Source organism: Gossypium arboreum, chromosome 11 (genome assembly GCF_025698485.1).
Source record: "Gossypium arboreum isolate Shixiya-1 chromosome 11, ASM2569848v2, whole genome shotgun sequence".
Lineage (NCBI taxonomy): Eukaryota > Viridiplantae > Streptophyta > Magnoliopsida > Malvales > Malvaceae > Gossypium > Gossypium arboreum.
In genome coordinates, this window is record NC_069080.1 from 112555476 (window position 1) to 112578151 (window position 22676).

Below are 22676 nucleotides of genomic sequence, written 5' to 3' on the forward strand. Positions count from 1 at the left end.
AACTGCTATATCTCCATAAGACATTTTCATAATAAACAGTGGAACGTTATACTAATTTCATAAAATTTGTAAATCAGATAATTCGATATAAGTACTAGAGGAGCTCGTGGACGAGGCCGCAGTCGTGGTCGCGGAAGGGTGCAAGTGAATCTTCATCCTCGGGGCATAGGCCACCGAGGAGCCATCTGTGCCACAAGCAACGGAGACTGGGTCTTATGATCGAGTGCGGAGGATGACGCTTTATCCCAAGCCATGTTAAGGGTTTTAGAGCAGTGGCTGCAGCTAATCTTGGGACGGTGAATAGGGGTCTATATCGGGCGACTCAAGACCAACGGAGCGTAGTATTTAGGGTGTATCTGAGTAGCCCCAAATGTGGTAGAATATTGGCTAGAGGCAATGAGCGGATCATGGACGATCTAGGCGCTCGGTGGAGCAAAAGTGAAAGGAGGCGTGTCATTGCTACGGGACGAGACGTCACTGTTGGTGGATCACCGTAAGGGAGAGTACCCCAATTGAGCAAGTAACACAGGAATTGTTCAAAACGGCTTTTAAAGGGAGGTATGTTGGAGCAAGCTATGTGGATGCTCGTCGGAAGGAATTCTTGAATCGACTCAAGGTGATAAGGTATGGCAGTATGAGGCGAATTTTGAGGTGAGTCGATATGCTAGTGGCATAGTGGCAATCAATATGAGCGCATGTCCGATTTGGGGATGGTCTCGTGATGAGCTTAGAATATTAATAGCTCCACGGAGGGAGCGTGGTTTTGCTGCATTGGTAGAAAAGGCAAAATAGCCGAGGAGGTGAAGTCGACCGAGCGACGAGAATCGTGAGAAGGATCGACCAGATTCAAGAGGATTTTAGACCCTCAAGTGTCGCAAATCGAAATGTTAAAAGAGCAAGGATGGAGGAACCGATTCGAGCAGTTCCAGTAAATACTTATAGACCGCAGGCTTCAGGGACTGTGGTAAGGTGCATATGGGGGAGTGCTGGAAACGAACTGGAGCATGTTTTCGATATGGGTCTAAGGAGCATAAGTTCAGAGAGTGTCCTCGGAGGACAGCTCAGGAGCTAGCGGTAGAGCAAAGGGATGTCCAACCACGGCGAGGAGGACCACCACCACAGAGGGGTCGTGGGCAAGGTAGAGGTGGTAATGGTAATGGTCGAGGACATGGGGCACCTGGCAGAGGTGCTGGACACGCTGAAGCTTGACAACCGGCGTTGGTTTATGCTGCACGACGTCGTGAGGAGGGTGACGCTCCTGATGTTATAACGGGTACGTTCTTCATCCATAGCATGCCTTACACTACTTTGATTGATGTGGGTTCCACCCACTCGTATGTTGCTTGTGATGTATCTGGGGCTTTGGATGTGCTTTCTGAGAAGACTGTGAGTGGGCTATCAGTGATAAGCCCATTGGGACATTTGGTTAAGGTAGATAGAATTTTTAGGCGATCAGTTAGTGACACAAGATAAAATCTTTGAAGGAGATTTGATGGAGCTGCCATTTTGGGATTTTGATCTTATCTTGGGAATGGATGGTTAACTAAGCACAAGGCGACGTTGGATTGTGCTGTAAAGAGGATGGTACTAAGAACTGCCGAAGATGAGGAGATAATGGTCATAGGGGAACGAAGGGACTATTTGTCCAATGTTGTTTCGGCTTTAAGAGCCTAGAAGTTGATTCGGAAAGGTTGTGAGGCGTACTTGGCCCTTGTAAGTCAAACTGGACTGGAAGAGATAACGGTAGAGTCGGTTAGGACTATTAAGGAATTCCATGATGTATTCCCAGATGAACTTCCTGGATTACCTCCGAATAGAGAAGTCGAGTTTGGAATCGACTTACTACCTGGAACAGCTCCTGTGTCCATTGCACCTTATCGGATGGCACCAAAGGAGTTGGTAGAATTGAAAGCTCAGATTCAAGAGCTATTGGATAGAGGGTTTATAAGACCAAGTGTTTCCCCGTGGGGAGTACCGGTACTATTCCTAAAGAAGAAAGATGGGACTATGCGAATGTGTATTGACTATCGGTAGTTGAATAAACTGACTATCAAGAACAAGTATCCGTTACCAAGAATCGGTGATTTGTTTGACCAATTAAAAAGAGCCTCGGTGTTTTCTAAGATTGACCTTCGGTCGGGATATGATCAATTAAGAGTTAAAGAGGGGGATATTTATAAGACGGCGTTCAGGACTCGATATGGTCATTACGAGTTTCTGGTAATGCCTTTTGGGTTGACTAATGCACCGGCAGCATTCATGGATTTGATGAATCGGGTATTCCAGCCATACTTGGATCGGTTCGTAGTCGTTTTTATTGACAATATCTTGGTGTATTCGAAGCGAAGAGAAGCATGATGAGCATCTTCGTGTAGTGCTGCAAGTGTTAAGGGAGAAGCAACTTTATGCAAAGTTTAGTAAGTGCGAGTTTTCGCTGAAGGAAGTTACCTTCTTGGGGCATGTTGTGTCTGCCGAGGGGATCAAGGTAGACCCTCGAAAAATTGAAGCAATTTTGGAATGGAAGCCACTGAAGTCGGTAACAGAGGTTCGAAGTTTTCTGAGGTTGGCAGGTTATTATCGGAGATTCGTGGAAGGATTTTCTATGTTGGCAGCACCGTTAACAAAACTTATAAGGATAGGAGCACCTTTTGTTTGGACAAATAAGCAGCAAGAGAGTTTTGAGGGGTTGAAGAAGGTTTTAACGGAAGCGCCAGTTTTGATTCAGCCAGAGTCTGGTAAGGATTTCACTGTGTACAGCGATGCGTCACATGTAGGTTTGGGCTGCGTGTTGATGCAAGAGGGTAAAGTGGTCACTTATGCTTCACGACAGCTTAAGCCGCATGAGGTGAACTACCCTACGCATGACTTGGAATTGGCAGCGGTAATCTTTGCACTTAACATATGGAGGCATTACCAGTATGGAGAGAAATGCATCATCTATACGGATCACAAGAGTCTTAAGTACTTGTTGACTCAAAAGGAGCTGAATCTTAGGCAGCGAAGGTGGATAGAGTTGCCAAAGGACTATGACTGTTCCATCGAGTATCATCCAGGTAAGGTGAATGTCGTGGCTGATGCGCTAAGTCGAAGGGCTGTGGAAGAATTAAGGGCGATGTTTGCTCGTCTAAGTTTGTATGGCGACGAAAGTTTATTGGCGGAGTTACAAGTAAGACCGACTTGGGTAGAACAGATTAAGAAGAAACAGTTAGAGGACGAGTCGTTGGTTTCTTGGTTTCAGCAAGTTGAGAAGGGGGAGAATCCTGACTTTGGGTTAAATAGTGAGGGAGTTCTCTGTTTTCGAGGAAGAATTTGTATGCCGAAAGACTCCGACTTGAGATTGATGATTTTGAAAGAGGCACATAATGGACTTTGTGCTATGCAGCCAGGAGGGAGTAAGTTGCATTGAGACTTGCAAGAGCAATATTGGTGGCCTGGGCTTAAGCGAGAAGTGACCGAATTTGTAGGGAGATGTTTGACGTGTCAACAAGTGAAGGCCGAGTATCAACTACCTTCGGGATTGTTACAGCCGGTAAAGATACCACTTTGGAAGTGGGAAAGGGTAACTATGGACTTTGTGAGTGGGTTTCGTTGACACCTTGTAAGAAGGATTCGATTTGGGTGATTGTGGATGGACTCACGAAATCTGCTTTTTCATACTGTCTCGAACCGATTACTCACTTGAAGTTGGCGGATTGTATGTGGCGAAATAGTACGGTTGCATGGTGTGCGATGTCGATAATTTCGCATCGAGACCCAAGGTTTACATCTCGATTTTGGCGAAGTTGCATGAGGCATTGGGAGCGCGATTGGATTTCATCTGACTTTTCACCCTCGATCGGATGGGTAGTCGGAGAGGGTTATTCAGATTTTAGAGGATATGTTGAGGGTTGTGCTATTGAGTTTAGAGGCACTGGGAGGACCATTTGCCATTGGCGGAGTTCAGCGATATAACAACAAGCTTACCAAGCAAGTATTGAGATGGCTCCATATGAGGCACTATATGGGTGAAGGTGTCGTTCGCCTACTTGTTGGGCGAAATTGGGGAAAGGAGAATACTTGGACCAGAGTTGGTAGGCGATCTCAAGACAAGATTAGGTTGATCGGGAAGAGGTTAAAGAGGCGGCGGATCGACAAAAGTCTTATGCCGATCTGAAGCGTAAGGATATTGAATATGCGGTAGGGACATGGTCTTTTGAAAGTTTCGCCTTGGAAGAAGATTTTGAGATTTGGTAAGAAGGGTAAGTTGAGCCCACGGTTTATTGGGCCTTACCAATCACTAAGCGGATAGGGCGGTGGCTTATCACCTAGAGTTACCTCGAATGGATTGCATTCACGATGTCTTCCATGTGTCCATGCTAAGCGATATCGTTCGACCCAACTCATATCGTGCGATTCTGAAGTTGAGGTGCGGTCGGTTTGACCTTTGAAGAGGAACACGTGCAAATACTTGATCGTGATGTCAAGGTGTTGAGAAGGAGGTCGATCCGTTAGTGAAGGTACTTTGGAGGAACCATGGCAAGGAAGAGGCTACTTGGGAGACCAAAGAGGCAATGCGTCGTGATACCCTCAACTGTTTGGATTAGGTAAATTTCGAGGCGAAATTTCTTTAAGGAGGGTAGAGTTGTAACATCCCGATTTTCGGGTTTTTTCGCGATTCTGATATTTTAAGTAATTTTTCTAAAATTTGGTATGTGATTATGGAATTCATAATTTGGGTGTGTAAATGGGCTTATGGAAGGCTTATGAGTTAGCCAAAACCCGGTTGAATTTTTAAATTTTAGACTTAGGACTTAGGGCTTCTGGCTAGGTGCCCTTATATTAAGTTGTGGGTAAAGTGCATCACAAAAAGAGCTTTGGTAGAGTGGCAAGGGTGACGCCACTAAGCTCCTAAAAAGGTGGCGTGTGGAGCATAAGGGAAGACCTGGGATCGATTCCCTGTGTTGGCAAATAAGAGTATTTATTTTTATGTGCAGGAAGGGTAAGTGTTGGAACCTAAGTGGATTCTGTAAGAGGAGAGTTGGATCAAGTCAAACGCATGGATTAAGGAGGGATAAGGGAGAGATTTTAGGGATTTGAGAGAAGGATAGAGCTTAGCCGTTTGGAAGGGGTCGAGAGGGAATTGGCGAGAAGGGTATTAGGTTAGTAATTTGGCATTAGGGTCTTAGTCATGCTGTTTTCTCCTTTGTTTTAGTTTTCTCTTCTTTTTTCTTCCCTAGCCAATCTACCATCCTTCCTCTCATCTTTTCTCCTTTTCTTTTCAAAATCCAGCCTATTACTTTCCTCTACTCATTTATTATTTCTTTCTTTAATCTCTACTACTGTAGAAATACCGCAAAAAGCGAAATCGGTGAAGATAGGGGGTGCCGATTCTTTGTGACCAGCAACCTTTTCTTTGCTTTTCAATAGTTGGCGTTCAATTCCTTTACCTTTTAGGCATTCGGATTTAAGAGGAAAAAGACTGTGGTAAGTGTTCAAACTTTACACAATTCCTTGTGTAACTTTGGCCAAAAGCAGAAACCCCTCTAGTTTAGAGAGGTGGCCGAATGTGGGTGTAGGCCTTATGGGGTCTTCTTTTAATATTTTTGGTTTATTTATTGAAGGAGTAGCAAGGTGTAGTGTCGACTTGGAGTAGCTTGGATCACCGGAGTGGCTAGACCTAGTCATCAATCGCGACAAAGGTAAGATTCCTAAAGCCATTATGGATGGTGGCCGAATGTGTAAGTCTTAGTATTATATGATTTGAGGTTTGGTTCAATTAATGGGAAGCTGATTATTAACGATGGATTATAGGAGAAATCGTGTAGGAGATCTCGTCGAGGAATATCGCCAAACAGGTGTGTAACAAACCCTTTTCATAGCTTAAAGCGATAAATGCCGAAAAGCCGAAATGCCGAAATTCTGGCATTTTGAGGACTTGTGAGCAAGCAAACGCTCACTAGTTAGTTAGACTCGATGAGATGATGATCGGGAATAATGGAAATGGTAAAGGCGTGTTTTTGGCGTTCACGGTAAGTTGGGCCTCGAGGGGCTGAATTCGGGCCCAATAGGCTTTCGGGCCCATTTGGGTAAATTTGGTAGGAAATGGAAATCATTAAATTGCATGTTAAGATCATTATCTTCATTATGGATATAGGCTAAATGGGCCTAGGTGATGAGAATCGACTAAGTAGGGCCATTAGGGGTTTTTGGCCCAATAACTCGATTTCGCTAAAAATGGGCCAGAATCACTGTTTGCACCCATGAATTGTTTGTAAATGTTAATGAACATGGAAACCCTAATTTTTGGTAAAATTACAAGATTACCCTTATAATACGAAAATGACCATTTTGCCCCTAGGTAAAAATGACCATTATACCCCTAGGGTTTATATATGAACTTAATGCATGGGATTTTGATAAACATGATATGTATGATATGCACATGACATGTTTATATGCACATGATCTGTATGATATGCACACGAGATGTTCCTAAATGCATTGGGTTGGGTTTTTATATGGATGGAGGAAGTGCAAAAGGGCTTATGCCCCAGTTATCAAAAGGGCTTATGCCCCAGTTATTAAAGGGCTTATGCCCCAGTTATTAAAAAGGGCTTTCCCCAGTTACTAAAAGAGGCTAGGCCTCCAGTTATATGATAAAGCAGCTATGCTGCCAGTGGAGAGTTATGGCGGGGTGGGTCGAGGTAATCCCCACATGGTGTGTTGGTTGGTACGGGTGGAGAGTAGCGGAAGGTGGGTTGAGTAGTCTCCCCAAATGGGTTGCATTCTTTCATTGACATTACATGTGTTATAAAAATGGGCCTTTGGGCCACACCATTTACAGTAAAGGCTTTGGCCCAGTAATATGAAATGTGAGAAGGCTTGACCCAAGGTTATGAATTATGAAATATGAAAAGGGCTATGGCCCAAGACATGTTTGAGATTGGTTTTGGGCTTAGACCTATCAGTCGTTATTGTTTTGGGCTCGAAGGGGCTTGTTGCACACTGAGTTTCCAAACTCACCCCCTTTCCTTAACCTTGCGGTGAGCCTTGATGTGGGGACTTGGGCGGGGGAGGGATTGAGTAGCCACGGTGATTGTCTTTGGACTTTTAAATAAACGTTGGGTTTCATTAGATTTCCTTTGATTATTATTTATTTTTGGGTTGTAATAAGGCCATTTTAACTTTCCTTTTATTTCTTTTCGGGATTATTTTAATTTTAATAACTTCAAACCTGGTTGATAATTATTCAAATGGACTAGACTTAGGACGTGTTTTCAAAACGATACTTGTTTTCAAAAGAGTTCAACACCACGATTAATCGATTTATCAAAGTCGTTCACTTAAACAAGTTTAAACTCGATATAACAAAGTGTGGCTATGGTTGTGGGCATGTCTAGGATTGGATCCAATCAAAGAGCTTGGTACTTAAGCGACCTTCATGGCTCACCTCCTCTATCTCGGATACCTACACGGTGCCCACTTCCATACACTTTGTTAACTCAACAAAATATATGGTTTTAAAACACTAAAATGAGCGTGGGTTTTCAACTCCAATGTGGCACGTCGATTCGGCCATAACGTGCGGGCGGGTTTGGGGTGTTACAGCAAGTGATCCTTGAGCTAATTATGCGGCACTGAAAGAAAAATGGAAAGAAATAGGGAGTAAGCATAAAAGCTTAGTAAGTTGCATATAAATAAATATACAACAACAATTTCATCAATGATCAACATGTTCATGACTCAAAGGTATGCATAGATGTAACTTACTCATTACCAACCATGCAATTCACATTTTATGTACATAAAGCTCATATCTCATTCCTACCAATTAAGTACCTATAATCACTCACATCATAGTATTATACTTTCCTTATTAACTCAAAGTCATAACTCTCACTGTTGAACCACTCGAAATATTACCGGATATTCCATATCCTCAACATGGGATAAGTTGCCAATGCCATGTCCCAGACATGGTCTTACACTGGATATCATCATCGAGGCTGATGCATGTCCCAGACATGTCTTACACTAGCTTTCGTATATCCATGCAGATGCATGTCCCAGACATGTCTTACACTAGCACATCTCGTAGTTGATGCATGTCCTAGACATGTCTTACACTGGCTTAGATCTCGAGGCCGATACATGTCCCAGACATGTCTTACACTAGCGCTGGTCTCATTGCTGATACCATATCCCAGCTATGGTCTTATACTGGCTCTCATAATGTGGCCGATGCATGTCCTAGACATGTCTTACACTAGCTCACACGAATGACCCAAATGTCACGGTACGAATATCCGGTTTATTTCTTAAGGTTCCACAAGATTTCCACTATTACAACTATTATTATAATGCATTCTTAATTCACAATCAACCAATTCATGGTATATCAATTCAAACACATGTAGTAACAATGTAGTTGTACTATTTATATACAACTTACTTCGGATTACAAAATGTAGACAACTCGTCAATCAATCTACTTGCTTGGCTTTCCCCCAATCTAGGGTTGGATTTGGTAAACCTTGATCCATATTAGAAAAATGCACTCATTTAGTCACCAATCACAATTAGAAAATCAAAACTTTACATCTTTGGTAAAATGACCATTTTGCCCCTAGGCTCAAAAATCGATTTTATCAAATTTCTTCACATCTCAAGCCTAACTAAACCCTTTTTACTCTTATAGAAACTTCAAAATCTCATTATTTCATACACTTATCATTTATTTTGTAACTTATGCAAAATAGTCCCTTTAGGTGTTTTCATGCTAACACCTTTCACAAAGATTGTTTAGAGCTCTTCTAAGACTCATATTCTTCCATAAAATTTTAGAAAATAATATGAACATTCACATGGTGAAACCCTAAACTTATTATCATTTTGCAAAATAGTCCTTTCATTTGAAAGCCCATGATACAAGCATTCCAATAATGTAAAAATCAACAAGAAAATAATCAAGATCACTTACATTATGAGAGGAATAAGTTGCTTCAAATTTTTAGCTCTCAAGCCTCCATATTTGCTGATATTTTAGGTGGAGAGAAAAGATGAAGAAGAAGAAAAATAATAGATAGGCCTTAGGCATTATTTTAGCACCAAATCATGACATCATTTACCTAAACATTTGACTATTTGTTTCAATTCATCTCATGGCCGACCAAGCTACTCCCTAAGGGTATATTTGCCCTTTAAAGACCCCAAATTTAAGTTCTCTAGCTATTTAACACATTTGAGCACTAAAATGCAACTTTTGTCTTTTATGCGATTTAGTCCCTTTTTGAAATCGGGCTCCCAAACATCAGAATTAACTCATCAAATTTTTCATGCACAAATATACTCATGCTATAACCTCAGAATAATAATAAAAATAATTTCCCAACTTCAGATTTGTGGTCCTGAGACCACTGTTTCGACTAGGCCCTAAATCGAGCTATTACAGCTAGGGTTTTGTCATTTCCAAGCTTAATAGTAAGTCCTCCCAAGCCCCGTTTTTAATGTTCTATGCATTTTTGAAGTCCTCGCAACATGATTTACACGTTTCTACCCATATTTTGAGTTGTATTTCATGTTTAAAAATTTACCCATGCATGACATGTTAGTATTTTAAATATTAATGGAAGAATATGAAAGATTGAAGTGTGTTTAACAAATTTTACTAAGTGATTATTCATGAAAACACCTAAAAAGGACTAAAATGTAAAATTTGAAAAATGGGTACTAGATTTGTGAAATAAGAGAGAAATATGGCCTGCTATAGGTATAAAAATGATTCGGCTAGGCTTAAAGTACAAGAAAACTAACAGATTTCATTTTACAGGCCTAGGGACAAAATTACAAATATATAAAAGTATAGGGGCAAAAATGTAAATTTTCCAAAGTATGATTTTTGGACCAATATGAATAATGTGAGTGTAAAATAAATTATATTTGATGTGTTAGATCAAGAAAAAAATGAGATTCGGGCTTAGATCGGGAATGAACGGGATTATGAACTAAATCGGAATAAATAGCCGTGCTTGCATTCGAGGTAAGTTTGTGTCTAAGTAATTCAACAATCCCATTATTATGTGTTTAACATTTGATATTATATAATACATGTATGTACGCCCTAATGTAATTGGTTTGTGATGATTCAATGGAATCTTGATAATAGCCGTGTATCTCGGAAATCCCTGAGAACCCTGAGGAATACTTTGGATTTGGATATCATAACACCATGGTTAATGAGATCCTATGTAAGACCATGTCTGGGACATAGCATCGGCATACGGATGAGAGTCAGTGTAAGACCATGTATGGGACATGGCATCTGCACCGATATGTGATCCCGTGTATGACCATATCAAGGATATGGCTTTGGTATCGTTAAGTGATTTCATATACGACCATGTCTGGGACATGGCATCGATATGAGGTCCCATATAAGACCATGTCTGGGACATGGCATCGGCACCAGTATGAGGCTTCGTATAAGACCATATCTGAGATATGGCATCGATAAGTAATCCCATGTAAGACCAAGTCTGGGCAATGGCTTTGGAACTCTATTTGGTGTATGATAATCTTGATCGTACTTTAGTATTCCAAGTGGTTTAATGGGTAGTTCAGTCAATAAGTCTATATGGATCTAATGTGTAACATCCTGATTTTCGGATTTATTCGCGGTTTTCAATATTTTGTGAAGATTTTAAAATCTTGTATTTGGATGTGAAATTAAGATTTTGAGTAGGTAAATGGGCTTATAGAAGGCCCATGTGTTGGCCAAAACCCAATTGAATTTTTGAATTTTGGACATAAAAGGTTAGGGGTTCTGGCTAAGTGGCCCTTAAGTGGAGTGATGGGCAAATTTCATCACAAAAAGAGCCTTGGTAAATTGGCCAGGGTGATTCCACTAGGCTCCTAAAAAGGTGGCGTGTGGAGCTTTGAGGGAGGCATGGGATCGATTCCCTTTGTTGGCAAATAGATGCATTTATTTTTAAGTGCAGGAGGGGTAGCATTGGAGTCCAGGTGGATTCTGCTAAAGGAGAGTTTGGATTAGTCCAAACACTTGGATTAAGGAGTGATAAGGGGAGAGATTTAAGGGATTAGGAGAGAGGATAGGAGTTGGCCGAATATTGGGAATTGAAGGGGGAAAAATCGGCAGAGGGTTATGAGGTTAGTATTTCGGCACTTAGGGTGTTGAGTGGTGCCGTTTTCTTTTGCTGAAACACCTTAGGGTTTTCCTTTTTCTCTCTTCTTCCTCTCTGCCAAAACTACCACCTCCCTATTCTTGTTTTTTCTATTTTCTTCTTCAAAACCATTCATCAAACACCTTATTCATCAACCTTTGCCGAAGTCGCAAAACCCGAAATCCTGTGATCACTGCTTGTGCCGATTTCTTCAAAGCCAGGTCCTTCTATATTCTTTTGTTTTTATTAACCCACGATTATCTTTTCTTAATCCTAGATACCTGACGGCAATTTTACTTCAAGGTTATAGTTCCATATTGTCATCTCCTTCATCACCCAAAAGCCGAAAAACCATAGATTTGGGGGGGGCTTATAGCCGAAACCTCTTCAAACCTTGGATTCAGGTTTTACCATTGTTCTAAGGATAAATCGGCACCGGATTGTGTGGAAATAAAGTAGGAGTAAGGGGTAAGTACTTATCATCTCAGATCTGTTCTTATTTTACGATGTTAGGAAAAGCCGAAATCCCTAAAAATTAGGGAGGCTGTCGATTTGAGCATAAGGCTTAAAGGGATTGTAATTGATGTTTTGTTTCTGTGATTAGAGTCTTCTTAAGCGTTGAATCAAAAGCGTTAATCATTGGAACAATCGGATTCGGAGCTAGCTATCAATTTTGGCAAAAAGGTAAGGGTTCAAAGGCTTTTAGGGACATGGTTCAGTCATGGATAAGTAGGTTGTGGGTTTAGTGATTATGGTTCGTAAATAAGAACTATTCTAATCAATTGTAGGACATCAAAAGGGATATCAGTAGCAGTCGTCGCGAATCAGGTGTGTACCGAACACCCTTCTTTAGTTCAATTCGGCAAAAGCCGAAATGCCGAAATTCTGGCATTTCATAGGCTCGTGAGTATGCGAATGCTCTCAAGACATAGAGTAATTGTTAGATCTAGCACCGCAAAGTGGTAGGTAAGTTCGTGTGACATTTTAGCATACTTCGGAAAAAGGGGTCAGATGGGCCAAAACTGGGCCCAATAGGCTTACGGACCAATATGGGTAAATATGGGCAAATTAGCCTGTTAGTTAGATGGTGGAACCAAATTGCATAAAACTGCTAAAAATTACTGAAATAGCTTGTGTAGTTGCGTAAGTACGAAATTACCCCTAAAGAGCATAATTACCGAAATACCCCTAGGGTTTGAATTGGCTAAACTGCATGATTGATTAATACTGTATTGTACATGATATGCTTTCTTAATATCTGATGCATGGGATTGGGGTATTGATGGAGGAAGTATTGAAAGTGGTTTATCCACGTCTTGGAGGCTTTGCCTCAACTCACTAATATTTGAGCGTTCTTCGCGATTGTGGAGTGTAGAAATTTGGGTGGGTTGAGATATTCCCCACATGGAGTGTAGAAATGGTGATGCAGGCGATGTAGCGATTGGTGGGTTGAGTAGTCTCCCAGATGGGTTTGCATGCATTACTACTATTGTTACTTATGTTCTCAGTCTTGGGCCTATGGGCGGTCATTATGTTAAAAAGGGCTAAGGCCTTGCTCTTGTGATTCGAAAAGAGCTTGGTCCACGGTGTCTTCGTTATCTAAATAGGGCTTAGGCCCAATGGGCTCGAGCTGATTTGGGCTTTGGATGGGTTTCTGTATACACTGTGTTTTCCCAAACTCACCCCTTCCTCTTCCATCCTTGTAGGTGAGCCCTAGTTGGTGGACTTGGAGCTGGGTGGGATTCAGGGTGGCTATGAAGATTGATTGCCGATTTTAAATAAGTTTAGCATTTAATTTGGATTATTTTTATTATGCTTAAAATTGTAATAAGGCCGCTCTTTTTAATTAATTTTATTTTGGGGATTATTAAACTAGTTAGCACTAGGTTTCGTTTTATAAAAACTACTTGTTTTTAAAAGATCACGATGACGCGCAAAGTTTCCGCAAAGTAAATGTTTTTCCAAGAAAATAAATATTTTAAGCAAATGTTTTTCAACCTTAATCATTTTCTTAAGAATGGCATAACCAAACGGTTTACTCCAAATTATACCAGATGTTAGAGTGTGGCAATGGCGGTGTGCATGTCTAGGATTGGATCCGAAGGGAGCTTGGTACTTTAGCAGTCCGGCGGACTCACCTCCTCTCCTTCTGGTTTCCTACCGGTGCATGACTTCCGTTCACTTTAACCTACTTTTAAAAGTGTCTTTACAACACCAACTAAGTTTTTCCAAACTAAGTGTCTGGAATGTTTTGAACGCCTTGATGTGGTGCATCGGATCCGGTCATAACGTCTAGGCCGGGTTTAGGGTGTTACATTTAGTGGTATCGAGCTTTGGTTGCAACAACTCTACTGTGGATCGGTCCAAAATCTTTTAAAAACTTAGGCCTAAGAAGGGTATTTTTGGAAATGGTAAGTTCTTCAAAGAATGTTCAAGTTTTTCTATTGTTAAACAGGGTTAAATCAATAGTTTTAAAATAAAAGTGTTCTCAAATCAAATCTTTTTATTTTCGGTAAACAAAAACATGGGTTTTTTATGGACTGATAAAGAAGTGATACACTGAATCCCCGGCACCAAGTCTGTAAGTGTTCTTTTTCTACTTTAAATATTTATATGAAATTGGACTGGAAATAATACTATAGATAGTACTGAGCATTAGAGATAGTGCTATTGATAATGTAGTATTAGGGCTACAAAACTAGGACCGTAGCTAAATTGTGATTGCGCGAAAATAACTTTGAAACTCTATCTGTTCATAAGACATTCTGTAATAAACAGTGAAACCAGTAAACTAATGTCATAAAATTCGTGTCGATAAATCGTTATGAGTACAAAGGCTACTCGGGAAGAGGCCGTGGTCGAGGTGAGGTAGCACTCAAGTCGGATCTGCATCATCGAACACATGCCACCGGGCGAGGTACGTCCACCACCGGTTAATGAAAATAGGCCGTATGACCGGGCCGCAGGGGTGACGCTTTGTCTCAAGCCATGTTGAGGGTTTTGGAAAGGGTGGCGGAGCTAACATCGGACCCATGAATAGGGGTCCATTTCGAACGACTTCGAATAACGGAGTGAGATTTTTAGGGGTGTATCTAGAGTGGCCCCAAATGTGGTGAAATCTTGGTTGGAAGCCACAGAGCGGATCATGGATGACCGGACCGCTTTCGAGAGAATAGAAGTTGAAAGGGCGGTTTCATTCTTTGCGGGATGAAGCGTGTCGATGGTGGATTCTTGTGAGAGAGGGTACCCGGTGAGGCGTAACATGGGAGCTGTTCAAATGCAGACCTTTAAGGCAAAATATGTTGGAGCTAGCTATGTGGATGCACGCAGAAAGGAGTTCTTGAATCTGACTCAGGGGAATAAGACCATTGCTGAATATGAGGCGGAGTTTCTACAATTGAGTCGGTATGCTAATGGCATCGTTTCCACTGAATACGAGCGCAGCGTTTGTTTTGAGGATGGTCTCAGAGATGAGTTAAGGGTGCTCATAGCTCCGCAGAGAGAGCGAGATTTCGCTGCACTGGTAGAGAAGGCTAAGATAGCCGAGGAGGTGAAACAAACCGAACGGAAGAATCGTGATAGGGATTGGAATCGGTTTAGGAGGGATGCTGGACCAGCGGGTATTGTAAATCGAAATGTTAAGAGAGCTAGGATGGAGGAACCGGTTCGAGCAGTTCCGGTGAACATAGGTAGACCGCAAGCTTGTGGGATTATGGCGAGAATGCATCAAGGAGAGTCTTGGAAGCATTCTGGGGCTTGTCTTCATTGTGGGTCTAAGGAGCATAGGATTAAGGATTGTCCTAGGAGGGCCACTCAGGCTCAGGTGACCGAACAAGGGGCGGTGCGACCGGCTCAACCTGTGAGGGATGGACTACCGCTGCCAAGAGGTTGTGGACAAGGTCGCGGTGATAATGGCCGTGGACGTGGGGCACCTGGCAGGGGTATTGGTAACGCGGATGCTCGTCAGCCAGCTTTGGTGTATGTTGGTCGTCGCCGCGAGGAGCGTGACGCACCTGATGTCATAACTGGTATGTTTTTTGTATATGGTGTACCTTATACTGCTCTGATTGATGTGGGATCAACCCATTCATATGTGGCATATAACATTTCTAGGGTACTGGGTATGCATTCCGAGGAGACTGTATGTGGGGTGTCTGTGATAAGTCCTTTAGGTTATTCGGTTAAGGTAGAGAAACTCTTCAAGGAGGTGCCTCTGGAGATTCAAGGCAGGATTTTCTGTGGGGATTTGATGGAGTTACCGTTTGAAGAATTCGATTTGATACTAGGGATGGATTGGTTGACCAAGCATAAGGCAACCGTGGATTGTGCAACTAAGAGGATGGTGTTAAGGATCACAATGATGAAGAGGTAATGATTATTGGAGAACGAAGGATTACTTATCCAATGTAGTATCGGTGTTGAGGGTCGAGAAACCGATGCGCAAGGGATGCGAGGCATATCGGCTTTGGTAAGCCAAGCTGAAACGGAGGATCTGACCGTGGAGACCATCAGAACTGTTAGGGAATTCCGGGATGTTTTTCCAGAAGAGCTTCCTGGATTACCTCCAAATCGGGAAGTTGAGTTTGGAATCGATTTGTTGCCTAGAACAGCTCCAGTATCTATTGCACCCTATAGGATGGCACCGAAGGAGTTAGTGGAACTAAAGGCTCAAATTCAAGAGTTGTTAGATAGAGGCTTCATTAGTCCTAGTGTGTCTCCTTGGGGAGCACCGGTCTGTTTGAAGAAAAGGGCGGATCGATGCATGTGATCGATTATCGCCAGTTGAACAAACTGACGATTAAGAATAAGTATCCACTACCAAGGATTGATGATCTGTTCGATCAACTGAGTGGAGCTTCGGTATTCTCCAAAATTGATCTTCGTTCTGGATACCATCAGCTAAGGGTAAAAGAAGAGGATATTCATAAAACAGCATTTCGAACTCGATATGGACATTATGAGTTTGTGGTCATGCCGTTTGGGCTGACGAAGGCACCTGCAGCTTTTATGGATCTGATGAATCGAGTATTCCAACCTTACTTGGATCGGTTCGTAGTCGTCTTTATCGACGATATCCTGGTATACTCTAAAACGGAGGCGAAGCATGATGAGCATCTCCATATTGTGCTGCAAGTGTTAAGGGAAAAGGAGCTCTATGCGAAATTCAGCAAGTGTGAATTCTGGTTGAAGGAGGTAACCTTCCTAGGGCATGTGGTCTCTGCAGAGGGAATTAAGGTGGATCCTCGTAAAATTGAAGCGATTTTGGAACGGAAGCCACCTAGGTCAGTATCGAAAATTCGAAGTTTCCTAGGGTTGGCAGGTTACTACAGAAGGTTTGTGGAAGGTTTCTCGGTGATGGCGGCACCCTTGACAAAACTCATAAGGAAAGGAGTACCATTTGTCTGGACCGAGATACAGCAAAAAGCTTTTGATCGGTTGAAAAAGGTATTGACCGAAGCGCCAGTGTTGATTCAACCGGTGTTTGGGAAGGACTTTACTGTATACAGCGATGCATCGCATGTGGGGTTAGGTTGCGTACTGATGCAAGAGGGCAAGGTGGTCGCTTATGCATCACGATAGCTTAAGGCTCATGAGGTGAATTACCCTACGCATGATTTGGAGCTAGCAGCGGTGATTTTTGCATTAAAAATTTGGAGACATTACTTATATGGGGAGAAGTACATTATATACACAGATCATAAGAGCTTAAAGTATTTGTTGACTCAGAAGGAGTTGAATCTTAGGCAACGAAGATGGGTGGAGTTGCTTAAAGATTATGATTGTTCGATAGAGTACCACCCAGGAAAGGCTAATGTGGTGGCGGATGCGTTGAGTCGAAGGGTTGTTACTGATTTGAGAGCCTTGTTCGCACGATTAAGTCTGTACGACGATGGAAGCTTGTTGGCAGAATTGCAGGTAAGGCCTACTTGGACTGAGCAGATTAAGGAAAAACAGTTGAAGGACGATTCATTAGCTCTCCGGTTCCAGCAAGTTGAGAGTGGTGAGAACGAGGATTTTGGGTTGAACACTGAAGGAGTTCTGTGCTTTCGTGGAAGGGTTTGTATTCCAAAGGACCCTAAGTTGAGGCAGTTAATTCTGAAAGAGGCTCATGGTGGACTATGTGCCATGCATCCTGAAGGGAATAAGTTATATCGAGACTTGCGAGAGATGTACTGGTGGCCCGGATTAAAACGTGAGGTGACTGAATTTGTTGGGAAATGTTTGACGTGCCAGTAGGTTAAGGCTGAGCACCAATTACCTTCGGGATTATTGCAACCTGAGAAAATTCCGCTATGGAAGTGGGAAAGAGTAACAATGGACTTTGTGAGTGGGTTACCTTTGACACCCACCAAGAAAGATTCGGTGTGGGTGGTTGTGGATAGGTTAACAAAATCGCTCATTTCATACTGTTCGTCTCGACTACTCACCGCAAAAGTTGGCCAAGTTATATGTGGCGGAGGTAGTGCGATCGCATGGGGTGCCGATGTCGATAATTTACGATCGAGACCCTAGGTTTACGTCTCGGTTTTGGCGAAGTTGCGAGAAGCGTTGGGTACACGATTGGATTTAGCACCATTTTCACCCACGCATGTATAGACGATCGAAAGGGTTATTCGTGTTCGGAGGATATGTTGAGAGGTTGTATCATTGATTTTCGTGGAAGTTGGGAGGACTACTTACCATTGGCGGAGTTTGCATACAATAACAGCTATCAAGCAAGTATTCAGATGGCACCATATGAAGCGCTTTATGGGCGAAGATGTCGATGCGCGACGTGTTGGATAGAGTTAGGTGAACGACAAGTGCTTGGACCGTAATTGGTAGCGCATAATCGAAAGCAAGGTTAGGGCGATAAGGGATCGGTTAAAGGAGGCATCCGATAGACGTAAGTCGATATCTGGATCTGAAGCGCAAGGAGATTGAGTTCGCTGTTGGGGATATGGTTTTCTTGAAGGTTTCCCCTTGGATGAAAATTTTGAGATTTGGTAAGAAGGGTAAGTTGAGCCCACGGTTTATTGGGCCTTACCGAATTGTTAAGCGGGTTGGACCAAGGGCTTATCGCCTAGAGTTACCACGAACATCATCGTATCCATGATGTTTTCATGTATCCATCTTGAGGCGGTATCGATCGACCCAACTCATATCATACCGATTCGTAAATCGAGGTACAACAGATTTAACTTTCAAGAGGAACTCAGTGCAAATACTTGATCTTGACGTCAAGGTGTTGAGAAGGAAATCAGCGCCACTAGTGAAAGTACTTTGGAGAAACCATGGCAAAGAAGAAGCTACTTGGGAGACAGAGGAGGCTATGCGTCAACAGTACCCTCAACTGTTCTAATAAGGTAAAATTTTGAGGCCGAAATTTCTTTAAGGAGGGTAGAGTTGTAACATCCTAATTTTCGGATTTATTCGCGGTTTTCAATATTTTGTGAAGATTTTAAAATCTTGTATTTGGATGTGAAATTAAGATTTTGAGTAGGTAAATGGGCTTATAGAAGGCCCATGTGTTGGCCAAAACCCGGTTGAATTTTTGAATTTTGGACTTAAAAGGTTAGGGGTTCTGGCTAAGTGGCCCTTAAGTGGAGTGATGGGCAAATTTCATCACAAAAAGAGCCTTGGTAAAATGGCCAGGGTGACGCCACTAGGCTCCTAAAAAGGTGGCGTGTGGAGCTTTGAGGGAGGCATGGGATCGATTCCCTTTGTTGGCAAATAGATGCATTTATTTTTAAGTGCAGGAGGGGTAGTGTTGGAGTCCAGGTGGATTCTGCTAAAAGAGAGTTTGGATTAGTCCAAACGCTTGGATTAATGAGTGATAAGGGGAGAGATTTAAGGGATTAGGAGAGAGGATAGGAGTTGGCCGAATATTGGGAATTGAAGGGGGAAAAATCAGCAGAGGGTTATGAGGTTAGTATTTCGGCACTTAGGGTGTTGAGTGGTGCCATTTTCTTTTGCTGAAACACCTTAGGGTTTTTCTTTTTCTCTCTTCTTCCTCTCTAGCCGAAACTACCACCTCCCCTATTCTTGTTTTTTCTATTTTTCTTCTTCAAAACCATTCATCAAACCTGCTATTCATCAAGACCTTTGCCAAGTCGCAAAACCCAAATCTCGTGATCACTACTTGTGCCGATTTCTTCAAAGCCAGGTCCTTCTATATTCTTTTGTTTTATTAATCCATGATTATCTTTTCTTAATCCTAGATACCTGACGGCAATTTTACTTCAAGGTTATAGTTCCATATTGTCATCTCCTTCATCACCAAAAAGCCGAAAAACCATAGATTTGGGGGGGGGCTTATAGCCGAAACTTCTTCAACCCTTGGATTCGGGTTTTACCATTGTTCTAAGGATAAATCTGCACCGGATTGCGTGGAAATAAAGTAAGAGGAAGGGGTAAGTACTTATCATCTCAGATCTGTTCTTATTTTACGATGTTAGGAAAAGCCGAAATCCCTAAAAATTAGGGAGGCTGTCGATTTGAGCATAAGGCTTAAAGGGATTGTAACTAATGTTTTCTTTCTGTGATTAGAGTCTTCTTAAGCGTTGAATCAAAAGCGTTAATCATTGGAACAATCAGATTCAGAGCTAGCTATCGATTTTGGCAAAAATGTAAGGGTTCAAAGGCTTCTAGGGACATGGTTCGGTCATGGATAAGTAGGTTGTGGGTTTAGTGATTATGGTTTGTAAATAAGAACTGTGCTAATCAATTGTAGGACATCGAAAGGGATCTCAGTAGCAGTCGTCGCGAATCAGGTGTGTACCGAACACCCTTCCTTAGTTCAATTAAGAAAAGTTTAAATGCCAAATTCGGCATTTCATAGGCTTGTGAGTATGCGAATGCTCTCAAGACATAGAGTAATTGTTAGATCTAGCACAGCAAAGTGGTAGGTAAGTTCGTGTGACATTTTAGCGTACTTCGGAAAAAGGGGTCAGATGGGCCAAAACTGGGCCCAATGGGCTTACGGACCAATATGGGTAAGATATGGGCAAATTAGCCTGTTAGTTAGATGGTGGAACCAAATTGCATAAAACTACTAAAAATTACTGAAATAGCTTGTGTAGTTGCGTAAGTACGAAATTACCCCTAAAGAGCATGATTACCGAAATACCCCTAGGGTTTGAATTGGCTAAACTGCATGATTGATTAATACTATATTGTACATGATATGCTTTCTTAATATCTGTTGCATGGGATTGGGGTATTGATGGATGAAGTATTGAAAGTGGTTTATCCACGTACTGGAGGCTTTGCCTCAACTCACTGATATTTGAGAGTTCTTGTCATGACTGTGGAGTGTAGAAATGGGTGGGTTGAGATATTCCCACATGGAGTGTAAAAGTGGTGCAGGGCAATGTAGCGGTTGGTGGGTTGAGTAGTCTTCCAGATGGGTTTGCATGCATTACTACTATTGTTACTTATGTTACTGTACTGGGCCTATGGGCCACACTGTTATGTTAAAAAGGGCTAAGGCCTTGCTACTGTATTCTGAAAAGGGCTTCGGTCCACGGTGTACTGTTATCTAAATAGGTCTTAGGCCCAATAGGCTCGAGTGATTTGGGCTTTGGATGGGTTTCTGATACACCGAGTTTTCCCAAACTCACCCCTTCCTCTTCCATCCTTGCGGTGAGCCCTAGTTGGTGGACTTGGAGTCAAGGGATTCAGAGTGGCCATGAAGATTGATTGCCGATTTTAAATAAGTTTAGCATTTAATTTGGATTATTTTTATTATGCTTAAAGTTGTAATAAGGCCGCTCTTTTTAATTAATTTTATTTTGGGGATTATTAAACTGGTTAGCACTAGGGTTCGTTTTATAAAAACTACTTGTTTTTAAAAGATCACGATGACGCGCAAAGTTTCCGCAAAGTAAATGTTTTTCCAAGAAAATAAATATTTTAAGCAAACGTTTTTCAACCTTAATCATATTCTTAAGAAGGACATAACCAAACGGTTTACTCCAAATTATACGAGATGTTAGAGTGTGGCAATGGCGGTGTGCATTTCTAGGATTGGATCTGAAGGGAGCTTGGTACTTAAGCAGTCCGACGGACTCACCTCCTCTCCTTCTGGTTTCCTACCGGTGCACAGACTTCGCTCACTTTAACCTACTTTTAAAAGTGTCTTTACAACACCAACTAAGTTTTTCCAAACTAAGTAATACGGAATGTTTTGAACGCTTCGATGTGGTGCATCAGATCCGGTCATAACGTCTAGGCCGGGTTTGGGGTGTTACATAATGAGTGTGACAAAGGTGAGAAAATAAGTGTGCTTGTAATGAGACGGTATAAGGTACATACTCAAAACTTATGAGCACTGGGCTAGGTATATGATATGTAATGGAATAGTGGTAAGAATGCAAATGAATGATTGATGCTTTTGAGATTGACTTCCATGATAATCTTGTGATTATAAATTTATATTCATGATAAATACATAAGTGATGAATTTTTTTATGATTATGCGCAAGGCTTGTGAGCCAATTTGACTTGAAACTCGATATGTTATCCTTTAAGAGTTTGGTCCCCTATATGAGGTTAGATTATATGATTTGAGAAACATGAAAACACATTATTGATTTGCACCTTTAGCATGTATGCTGAAATGTTTAGCCAAGAGTTAAGATGCTTTATTATGAAAAGAATATGAATGATTGACTAATGTCAAGGCGTAGTAATGTATGAATAGAGTTCGAAAAGAATGAGCCTTAAAATCAATAAATTTGTAATTATGAAATTTTATAGATGAAATGAGTAAATGCTTGTTATTTTTTATACGAGCTTATTCCCTCCTTTCCATTTCTTTAGTGTTGTCAGGTTAGCTCGGGGTTGGAGATCGTCAGAGGTAACATCACATTATCAAACTATCAATAGAGAGTATTGATATATTTTAAGCGCTTCTGAATGAATGGCATGTATAGGGACTTAGTTATTGTGATATGTGTTCTTATGATTTGGCCAAATGTATTGGCTTATATTGATTTATTGTATATGGCCATGAGATGTGGCTCATATTGATTATGGCTTGTAACCCTATCTATCCATGCTATGTTCTAATGCTTTGTGATGGGATGAAGTGATCATGTTTGTTTTCCATGAATGGTTAGTGTTATGACATATGTGCAAGATGAATGCTTTATGATCAATCGAAATGGTCATAGCCAAGGAATAATTATGTGATATGGTAATTAAGATGATGATGATTGAACACGAGTGCTTGATGATCAAGTTAGGATTAACTGATAAGTTGATAATCATAATTAAAGGTAAAAGTGGTAATATAATGGCAAGGCCAATGAATATGACTTGTTATGCCTAGACTTGGTATCACATGAGTATGTGGTACATATGAATGATGACATGCTAATGCTAAGAATGTGTCTTGAGGAAGGATGCTTAACCATTAAATTGATGTTATGATATGTGTCTTTGACGTGTATAAATGTGTGAGGGGTTAAGGATAAAAAAAAGGCTTAGAAAATAGCCTAAGTCTTGGCCACACGGGCCGAGACACAACCGTGT